Raw genomic sequence first — 11,108 nt, 5'->3', positions numbered from 1 at the left:
CAAGGGAAGGGAAAGATCCACAAGATTTACACATGTAAAGCCTAAAAAAAGTTGGATAAATGGGGGGTTTCATGGGGACTATGGTGGAACTAGATTCCTTACTAACTTAAACCAACTTGTTAAATTCTAATGTGATACTTACATGTAAGAATGGGCTAGTTAGTCCATTAAGATGTAGGGTGGGCTTATAAGTCCAAGTTCAAGAGTCCATTAACATTAATCAAGCCCAAGTTCCATTAGTTAACTAGTAAATCCAATAAAAACCCAAGTAATTAACTACTAACCATAGTTAATTAAAATGATTAATAAAACTTAATCATGAATGTAAATAATATCTAAAAATATTATTCGTGTAAGTTTCGTGTGTCACAAAGACGTTTCGGGCAATTAAAGTCAAGTACGGGCAATCATGGCAACATGTAAATGTAATAACATACATTCGTTTAATCACAAGTATTAATAATAAACCATTATTAATTAAGAATGGAAAAACCAGGGTCGTTACACTACTGCTGCTGCTCATACTGAAGGTACTTTCATGGACCCTGTGCTTGAAACTGATCCTGATGCTGTCTTGCCAAATACTTTTGCTAAGATAGTTAATGGTAACAAGGTCTTCACAAATAAATTTGTAAGACCTACTCCTAACCCATCACCTGCCATGAAAGAGATAATGGAGGATGAAGAAAGAGCAAGAGAAGCCAGTACCTCAAATGATAAGACTACTGACCCCTCTAGCATCTACTACATGACTCTAAAAGAAAGACGCATTAAAAGGGAAATCATTGAAAACAACCAAAGAAAGTTAAAATCAATTGATTCCCCTTTTTGTTCAAATTCAACCAATGCCGAGCCAGCTGATAAAAATCGTACTGGTCAACCAGTAGCTACAGACAAGCTAGCAAAATGCAATACTAGAAAGTCCAAGGCAGCAATCAAAATTCAAACTGGTCAACCAGTATCAGCTGACAAGCCAGTAACTTCCTATGCTGGCTCGTCAAATGACAAAGGCAAAGCAGTATACCATGATTATGGTACTGGTTCCAAGAAGGAAGATGTCCTTAATGGAAAAGCTAAAGTGAACCAAATTGTAGAATCAAGTGTTGGTTCATCTATCACTGAGATAATGACTGTTAAGCTTGACCAGCTCATAGCAGCTATAGCCGAAAGCAGACCTGATCTTGCTGCCCCTATTAAGTCTGTGTATGACCAGTCACCAAGACTAAAAGTGAGAAAATGCTACAAATGTGGCAGCAAGTTTCACTTAGCCAATCAGTGTACTCAAACCCAACCCACATCTGCTACTGCTTCTTCAAGTAGACCCACAGAAAGGAAGAGATCATCAAAAATGACCCTTTCAGAACCCATCCTCGAATGGGTTCCCAAAAGAACTAATCTCTTAGCTACTGTTCAGCGCATTTGAAACAAGCAAATCTGGTATCCCGACAGTGGATGTTCGAGACATATGACCAGATGTAAGTCCCTGCTAATGGACTATCAAGAAAAGGATGGTCCGGTTATTTCATTTGGAGATAATTCGTTGGGTTATACAAAGGGTTTTGGTACTTTAACAAATGGGAATGTTACATTTTCAAATGTGGCATATGTCGTTGGGCTTAAACACAACTTACTCAGCATAAGCCAACTGACAAGCAAAAGTAAGATAGTCCAATTCAGAAGGAAAATTGGCACTATTTTTGATAAGACAAGCAAAAGTAAGACGTTACAAGGAGCACAAACAAATTATACAACTACTGAAAAAGAACTCCTTGCTATTGTCTTTGCTTTTGACAAATTTCGTTCATATCTCGTTCTAGCAAAAACGGTGGTCTATACCGACCATTCTGCTCTTAGATACCTATTTTCGAAACAAGATGCCAAACCAAGATTAATCCGTTGGATCTTAATCTTACAAGAGTTTGATATTGAAATCCGAGATAAAAGAGGAGCAGAAAATCTCGCCGCTGATCATCTTTCTCGTCTTGAAAATCCCGAATTAGAAGTTCTAAATGAATCGGCCATACAAGACAACTTTCCTGATGAATATCTATTAAAGATAGATTATAATGAAATTCCATGGTTTGCAGACTATGCAAACTATTTAGTATGTGGATTCCTTGAAATAGGATTATCGTACCAAAAACGAAAGAAATTCTTCAGTGATATAAAACACTATTTCTAGGAAGATCCACATCTATTTAAAAGTTGTCCAGATGGAATAATACGCCGATGTGTATTCGGAGATGAAGCTAGTAAAATTTTAAACCATTGTCACACAGGACCAACAGGAGGGCACTATGGGCCTCAACTAACAGCAAGAAAAGTTTATGATGCTGGATTCTATTGGCCTACAATTTACAAAAACGCACACCTTCTTTGCAAATCCTGTGATGCTTGTCAAAGGGCCGGAAAAATAAGTCAACGTGATGAAATGCCACAAAATGTCATTCAAGTATGCGAAGTATTTGACATTTGGGGTATTGACTTTATGGGTCCATTTCCAAAATCTCATAATAATCTCTATATTCTCGTAGCCATTGATTATGTATCTAAATGGGCGGAAGCACAAGCTCACCCAACTAACGATGCACGAGTTGTAGTCAACTTTTTAAAACATCTTTTTGCAAGGTTTGGAACACCGAAAGCTTTAATAAGTGATCGGGGAACTCATTTCTGTAATAATCAACTTGAGAAAGTTCTTAAAAGATATGGAGTAACTCATAAAATCTCCACCGCATATCATCCACAAACAAGTGGACAAGTTGAAAATACCAACCGAGCTTTAAAACGTATTCTAGAAAAAACCGTAGGATCAAATCCGAAGGAATGGTCCATTAAATTGGAGGATGAACTCTGGGCTTTTAGAACAGCCTACAAAACTCCAATTGGAACCACACCTTTCAGACTCGTCTACGGAAAAGCATGTCATCTTCCAGTAGAAATTGAACACAAAGCATTTTGGGCTTTGAAGACATGTAATCTTGATTTACATGAAGCCGGACGTCTACGATTAAGTCAACTAAATGAATTAGAAGAATTAAGACATGAAGCATACGAAAATTCGTTAATCTATAAGGAAAGAACGAAGAAATGGCATGATAAAAGAATCAGAAGTTTAAAAGAATTTAAAGAAGGAGACAGAGTTCTTCTTTTCAATTCACGATTCAAGCTATTTCCTGGAAAATTGAAATCAAGATGGTCTGGACCATTCATAGTCAAAAGAGTTTTCCCATACAAAACGATAGAATTAATAAATTCAAATGGGATTGAATTTAAGGTTAATGGTCACAGAGTTAAACAGTACATAGATAGTCCAATGGAAGTTGACAATGAAGTTAATCATAATTTCGATACCACAGCTAACTAAGTGTGGGGAGAATCAAGTCTTTAAAGGATAATATGTATTTCTGTTAGAGTTAGATTATCTGTTTTCGTGTAGTTCTCGAAAATGAAACCCGAATGGTCTTTCCCTAGCAGACCCTAAAGAACTAGTCTTCTCCCCCCATTCTGAATTTTAATTTTTTTTAGATTTTTACGAAATGAAGAGTTCCTGCGAACTGAACCATGGTCTAATGCTACAGGATTTGATCACTAAACGTAATAATGACACACTTCCGAGTGAAATATTATCAGTAATCAGAGAAAGATTGGACGGAGTAAGAAAAGAATCCAGATGCGAAGATAATAAGTTACAATTTGGTAAAGGAAAATCAAAATCCGCAGCGAAAAGAAGAGCACGACACCTAGAAAGATGTCACAAATGCGGAAAATGGTCACATGGAGGTAAATGTTCAAATAATCATACCTATTCAAACACCGAATTTGTTACTTTATGCAGAGACGGACCGTTCATATGTTTAGAAGAAAAAACACTGAATGCTCGAGGTTACGCCTATGTAGCCATGGAAAACCAATTAAACCGACTATCTTATGAATGGGATAGATCATATAACTAAGAATACTATCTCACAGGTAAGTCTGTACAGTTTTTATTTTTTTATTTTTATTTTTAACCTTTTGATAATAAACGCTAATTTGTTCGCTATAAAGTATTAAATTGGTATTGAATAAAATTAGGTTTGGCGACCGAAATTATTGATATCATTCAAAAATTTATTACATCACTGCGAAATTTAACGTTTATTTTTAAGGTATAAATATCTTTAATCAATCAACCCAAAATATTTCAAAAATTCGTCATGAGTTAAATTAGGTCATGGAACCGAAATTACTTTACCGAAAAGAGGGGTGTATATTTTTGATAATATTTGATTGATTAAAGTGGGATAAAAGCCAAAAAGATTTTTAATTTTACCATGTTTTAAAAAATTAATATATAAAAATTAAAATAATATTGTAAACTTTTTAAAATTAATATATTTAAAATTGTAAATATTTGAAAAATTAATCTTTTTAATATAAGTTTGTATGTTTAAAAACAAAAATATAATATAAGTTTGGTGTGAATTTTTAATTTTTATTATATGAATTCTTAATTTTATGCATTTTAAATTTAAGTTTGGTGTGAATTTAAAAACAAAAATTTACTTTATTTCCCTAAGTTAAAAATATGATTTTTAAAATTCGTCGTGAGTTGAAGACTAGGTCTTTGAACCGAAATTGCTTTACCCGAGGGAGGGACGAGAACTTTTATTATCTTTATTTTTAAACTTATTGAATTAAAGTATGCCAAAAACATTAAAAAAAAAAACCCAAAAATCTTAGCTTTTAAAACAATCGCTACAAAAAGACAAATTTTAAAATTTTGTCGAAGGACGGACTAGGACATCGATCCGAAACGACCTCGTCCTAAAACAAAGGAAAACAAAATTTTAAATTTATTTTATATTTGTTTTATAAGTTAAGGCTTATAAAAAAAAAAAAAAAACCAAACACCGCGACTCGCGGTATTTGAAACTGTCAAACGCTGCGACTCGCGGAGAGACGAAAATACAGAAAAAAAAATAAAATCGCTGGAACTGATCAGTCCACATACCACACACAAAAACTGCGAACAAAACACCCGAAAAACACACACTAAAACCTCCAAAAATCGAAATTTTTCACCGTTTTTCATCAAATCTTTTACTAAAATCATGTTGAGAAGGATGCTATCAAGGAATTACTCAAGAAAAACGGTAAATTTCTACACCTAAACACCATTTAATCCAAAAATTGGTGTTCTTGAGCAATTTTTTTTCCCCAATTCGATTTTGATACTTTTTAGTGTAATTATGCTTAAATTGCTTATGTATTATGCTTGTATAACCTAGATTGATGCTATTTAACATGATTAGATGCCTTAAACTTCAAATTTTGAGTAATCTAGGGTTTGTGTTCTTGAGCAAATTTTGGGCTTTTTGATATAAACAGGTTATGGCCGATTTTTGTCATGAATTGTTGCTAAATTAAGTAGTGTAACATGTTTAGGTAGTTAAATGATCCAAACTTTGAGCCTAAGCATGATTTTGAGAATTAAAGTGGATTTTTTCAAGTCTAAAATTCATGAACTTGATTTTTGAGAGATAATGCCATTTGAAACTTGTTTAATTGCTAGTAATGATTATTTTGACATGTTATTTGAGTTGAATGCTTATGAACTTGGTGAACATTTTCGTATATGCTTATTTGAAAAAGTGTAGATTTGATAAAAATATAAAAATGAGCTTATGTTTGATATAAATTGAACATGTCATTGTAATTATTTTGATTGATGATTTTGCTGACACAAATGCATATTTGGATGCACAAAAATTGTGTTTGATGTGTTTTGCAGACTAAAAGGGGTGAATCTTCATCCCAAGCTCGCAATGCTCCTGCTGAGAATACGGAACAACAGGAGGTGGATAACTACTATAAACAAGATATACCTCATCCAGTCATGACATTTTCAGATATGCACTTGGAAGATTTGCACCCGAACTTGAGATTTGACAGATGTTGGATAGATTATCCAAAATACCAAAGGGGTTTGCATACTCTTCATTCTAAAGCTGTTGAAGTACCTAGGGTAATAGAATGGGCACCGTTAGAAGCTGTAGAATTAGCCGGGCCAATTAGGGAATTACTTACATAGAGGTATGGTAATTCTACTTTTAACGATTGGGTACGTTTATTCAACATGCGTAGACCTGTATATAAAGTATGGTGTCAAGAATTATTGTGTAGTATAGAAATAAATGATTGGGTAGTTAGTTTAATCGATCGATCTTTTATTAGATTTTTGTTAGGAGGTTCGATGCGCCACATGTCTTTACTAGACATGGCTCAGGCTTTATGTATATATACGCCTGAGGAGTTAGCATCTGCCGATTGTAGAGGGTTGATACTAAATGGTAGAAAGATAGACGAAAATTTTGATACGCATGGTGTATGGAGTCAAATGACTAGCCATCACCGATTTAAAGGGGGAAATTACTCTTATTTGGATATAGATAGAGCAGAGTTAAGAGTAATTCATAGGTTTTTAGCCAATTCGATTACACAATGAGGTAAGAACAAGGAAAAGGTAAATGAACAGGATTTGTTTTACCACATGTGTATTCGAGACCCACAAAGCACTGTAAGTATACCTTATTGTGTGGGTTATTATTTATCAGCTATGGTTAGGGGGATGAGACCGCATAGCATAATAGGAGGTGGTATATTTATTACTTTGATTGCTGAATATCTCGGTGTGGATATAAGTCGGGGGGATTATTAGTCGAAGAACCAGAACCCCGCGATACAATAGGTTTAAATGTATACCATGGTGCGAAGGTTTTGAAGAGGTGAAATAATGCCGCAGTACAATACCATGGTAGACATCCACAGGTTGAGAGAAACCAACAGCCAGGTAATGTGGGAGGAGGAAATGAAATGACAGAAATGCAAAGGTTTATAGCTTCACAAGAGTATGAAAATGCTAGACATCGAGCATTTGAAGATTGGCAAGTTCATCAAAACCAAATCATAGCTCATTGCCCACATGTAGGTAGAAACTATATTCCTACTCCATCGCCCGTATTTCCTCCCTGGTCTATAGAGATCCAACCACCGTATCCTACGTATAACGGAGCCGAAGCATTTTATAACACATATGGTTATGCATGGAACCCCTACTGGTATCAGTATCATCCCTAGTCTACTTAGTTTTATTTATTTTATAATTTGTAATGTTGATACATTTAATACTTATGTTAGAATTGTATTAGTTTTTATAATTTACAAATTTTTATTTTTAGATTTTAATAATGTTTGAATGTGGGGTAATATACCAAACTTCAAAAATATGTATATATGTTTGCAGTTTATCTTATGTACACAACATGGTAAAACAACGCATTTTCAAAGACTGGCATTAAGTTCAGCAAAAGCAACTAATTTTGACGACAAGATGCAAAATAAATGTGATATAACAACAAGACGGAATGAACAAATGATATGCACCATTTATCATTCAGCAAACAAACGCCAATATGTTTGGAAACTTTGGTAAAAATTTAATCATTTTCACACAAATCACCCTCAATAATTTAAATTGTTACAGATTTCTTGCAAATAAGGGCATTGCAAGATCTTAAGTGTGGGAAGGGGTTAAATTCTTTCGGATTTTAAAATTTTTACTTTATACACTTGGTTACCATTAGAAATACTAGTAAAGTAGTAGTTGTATTAGAATCTAGTGCTCTCTGATAATAAAGAACAGCCCTAGTCTTATATACTGACTACCCAATTCTAGTAAAATTTTTCAAAATTTTCAATTAAATGAACTCAAAATCATGTTTATACATATTTATGAACGATAAAACTAGGTTTTAACACCGAAATTATTGTTACCTCGGAAAGGACATAAATTGAGAAACAAACCAAAATGTTAAAATTCATTTAAAATGGAATAGAGGACAATAAAAAGGAAAATAAAAGCCAAGTGTGGGAAAATTTACTAAGATATTTTAAACATATGTCACATATTTCTGTAACAAATAACTGAAAATACTTTTGCTTTGGACTAAACTAAACTGTTTTACCCGATGAAAGAAAAGAAGAGATGGATCTACACGATGAATCAATTCCATCATTAAAAGGAAGTAAAGTATTCCGAAAAAGAAACGCGCTTCTTGATTTAGGTCAGGAAGTTGTCGTCCAGACTAGCTGTAGGTTGACGAAAAATCTAGAAAAGTCATCACTAAAATCAGCAGGAAATCCACGGACCTCAGCATAAAACAGGGTCACCAAGTGGTCAGATTTATCCTAACCATGAGAAGAATTTATCTCGTAAAATGGGGGGGCACTATGCAAATTAGCTTTATAAGACTAATGAATCAGATCTCCAGAAAGGATAATCTCCTTAAAGATTAAAAATCAGCTTTTAAGACTGATATTACTCAATCCTAGAGATTGACCTTAAAGATTGAGAATTACAAACTCATGGAATTCAATGATATCTAAACTCGAGCTTGAACGAGAAAATATTTTGATCAAAATTACAAACCGATTTGTTTTTTGAAAACCCATTTTCAATGCGTTCATTACCATTGAACGTAAAATCCTAGGAATTCACCTGGAATTCATTAGGTCACTTGAACCAAATCGGGTGTCAACCGTAAGAACGGTGGTTGCATAGCATGGTCAAAGACAGGACCTTGTGCCAGACCGAAAAATCATAAGGGTGAGCTTTACTATTGCTCCTACCAAGGATAGTAATTGCGTCCGATACGTTATAGACCATAATTAAAAGCATGTGAGGGGACATTGCCTTAACAGTTGCTTGTTCAACGCTTTCCTTTACAACCGGACGGTAGTTTACCGAAAGGTAATATACGGAGCAAGTATACTGGACGTGTTGCTTTCCTAATACAAGGTTAGCAAGTGGGTGACACAAAACCGCAAGTTTTGAGCTAAAATTTTCAAATCTGAAACCCACCAAACCCACAAAAATATTTTGCAAACACCGGTGAAGGGTTATTTCGGAAAACTTATCTAGGGTAAAAGCTAGATTAAAATTTTCAAAAGATCAAATGTTTTCATAAAGATCCAATTTCCTTAATGGATCTAAATTTTATAGTCATGTGGGACTGTAAACTATATCGTTACTACCATTGTTTATACCGCCGTATAGAAATCACTGATGTACAAAGTGTGAAGAATAAAGAAGTGATTCTAGTATTTCAAGACTATATTGCTTGAGGACAAGCAACGCTCAAGTGTGGGAATATTTGATAATGCTAAAAACGAACATATATTTCATAGCATTATTCCTCAAGAAAGACAAGCTTTTAGTTGCAATTGTTCTATTTAAAAGTGATATTCGTTTAAATAATAAAAGGTGAAGATAAAAGACAGATTCGACGAATTGAAGACGCAAAGGTCCAAAAAGCTCAAAAGTACAAAATACAATCAAAGTGGTTCCAATTATTGATAAGAAACGTCTCGAAATTACAAGAGTACAAGATTCAAAACGCAAAGTACAAGATATTAAATTGTACGCAAGGACGTTCGAAAATCCGAAACCGGGACATGAGTAAACTCTCAACGCTCGACGCAATGGACTAAAAATTACGAGTCAACTATGCACATAAATATAATATAATATTTAAATAATTCTTAAAATTATTTATATATTATATTTATATTAAAAATCCGTCGGCAAACAAAGAGCCAAAGCTGGGTGAGCTGGGCAAAAAATTACGCGACTCACGGAGTTCACCTGGACTCAAATTCCTATAAAAGCCAACGCAGTTCGACGAGTTTTAATATCATATAATCTATCTCTCTCTCAATATATACGTAATATATATATATATATATATATATATATATATATATATATATATATATATATATATATATTATATTTTAATTTTAATTTTAATTTTAATTTTAATTCTAATAATAAGGGTATGTTAGCGAATGTTGTAAGGGTGTAAGTCAAAATTCTGTCCGTGTAACGCTACGCTATTTTTAATAATTGTAAGTTATGTTCAACCTTTTTACATTAATGTCTCGTAGCTAAGTTATTATTATGCTTATTTAATCCGAAGTAATCATGATGTTGGGCTAAAAATATTAAAATTGGGTAATTGGGCTTTGTACCATAATTGGGGTTTGGACAAAAGAACGACACTTGTGGAAATTAGACTATGGGCTATTAATGGGCTTTATATTTGTTTAACTAAATGATAGTTTGTTAATTTTAATATAAAGATTTACAATTGAACGTCCCTATAAATAAGCATATACACTCGATCGGATACGATGGGCAGGGTATTTATATGTACGAATAATCGTTCATTTAACCGGACACGGGAATGGATTAATAGTCACTAGAATTAGTAAAACAGGGGTGAAATTATGTACAAGGACACTTGGCATAATTGATAACAAAGTAATAAAACCTTGTTACAGTTTAAGTCCCCAATTAGTTGGAATATTTGACTTCGGGTATAAGGATAATTTGACGAGGACACTCGCACTTTATATTTATGACTGATGGACTGTTATGGACAAAAACCAGACGGACATATTAAATAATCCAGGACAAAGGACAATTAACCAATGGGCATAAAACTAAAATCAACACGTCAAACATCATGATTACGGAAGTTTAAATAAGCATAATTCTTTTATTTCATAGTTAATTTCCTTTATTTTATATTTAATTGCACTTCTAATTATCGCATTTTTATTTATTGTTATTGTATTTAATTGCACTTTTAATTATCGTACTTTTTAATTATCGCAAGTTTATTTTATCGCACTTTTATTATTCGCAATTTCATTATCGTTATTTACTTTACGCTTTAAATTAAGTCTTTTATTTATTTAATATTTTACATTTGGTTTTAACTGCGACTAAAGTTTTAAAATCGACAAACCGATCATTAAACGGTAAAAACCCCCCTTTATAATAATAATATTACTTATATATATTTGTATTTTTATAAATTTAAACTAATATAGCGTTAAGCTTTGTGAAAAAGATTCCCTGTGGAACGAATCGGACTTACTAAAAACTACACTACTGTACGATTAGGTACACTGCCTATAAGTGTTGTAGCAAGGTTTAAGTATATCCATTCAATAAATAAATAAATATCTTGTATAAAATTGTATCGTATTTAATAGTA

Source organism: Rutidosis leptorrhynchoides, chromosome 1 (genome assembly GCF_046630445.1).
Source record: "Rutidosis leptorrhynchoides isolate AG116_Rl617_1_P2 chromosome 1, CSIRO_AGI_Rlap_v1, whole genome shotgun sequence".
Lineage (NCBI taxonomy): Eukaryota > Viridiplantae > Streptophyta > Magnoliopsida > Asterales > Asteraceae > Rutidosis > Rutidosis leptorrhynchoides.
Note: the sequence above shows the minus strand (reverse complement) of the source record.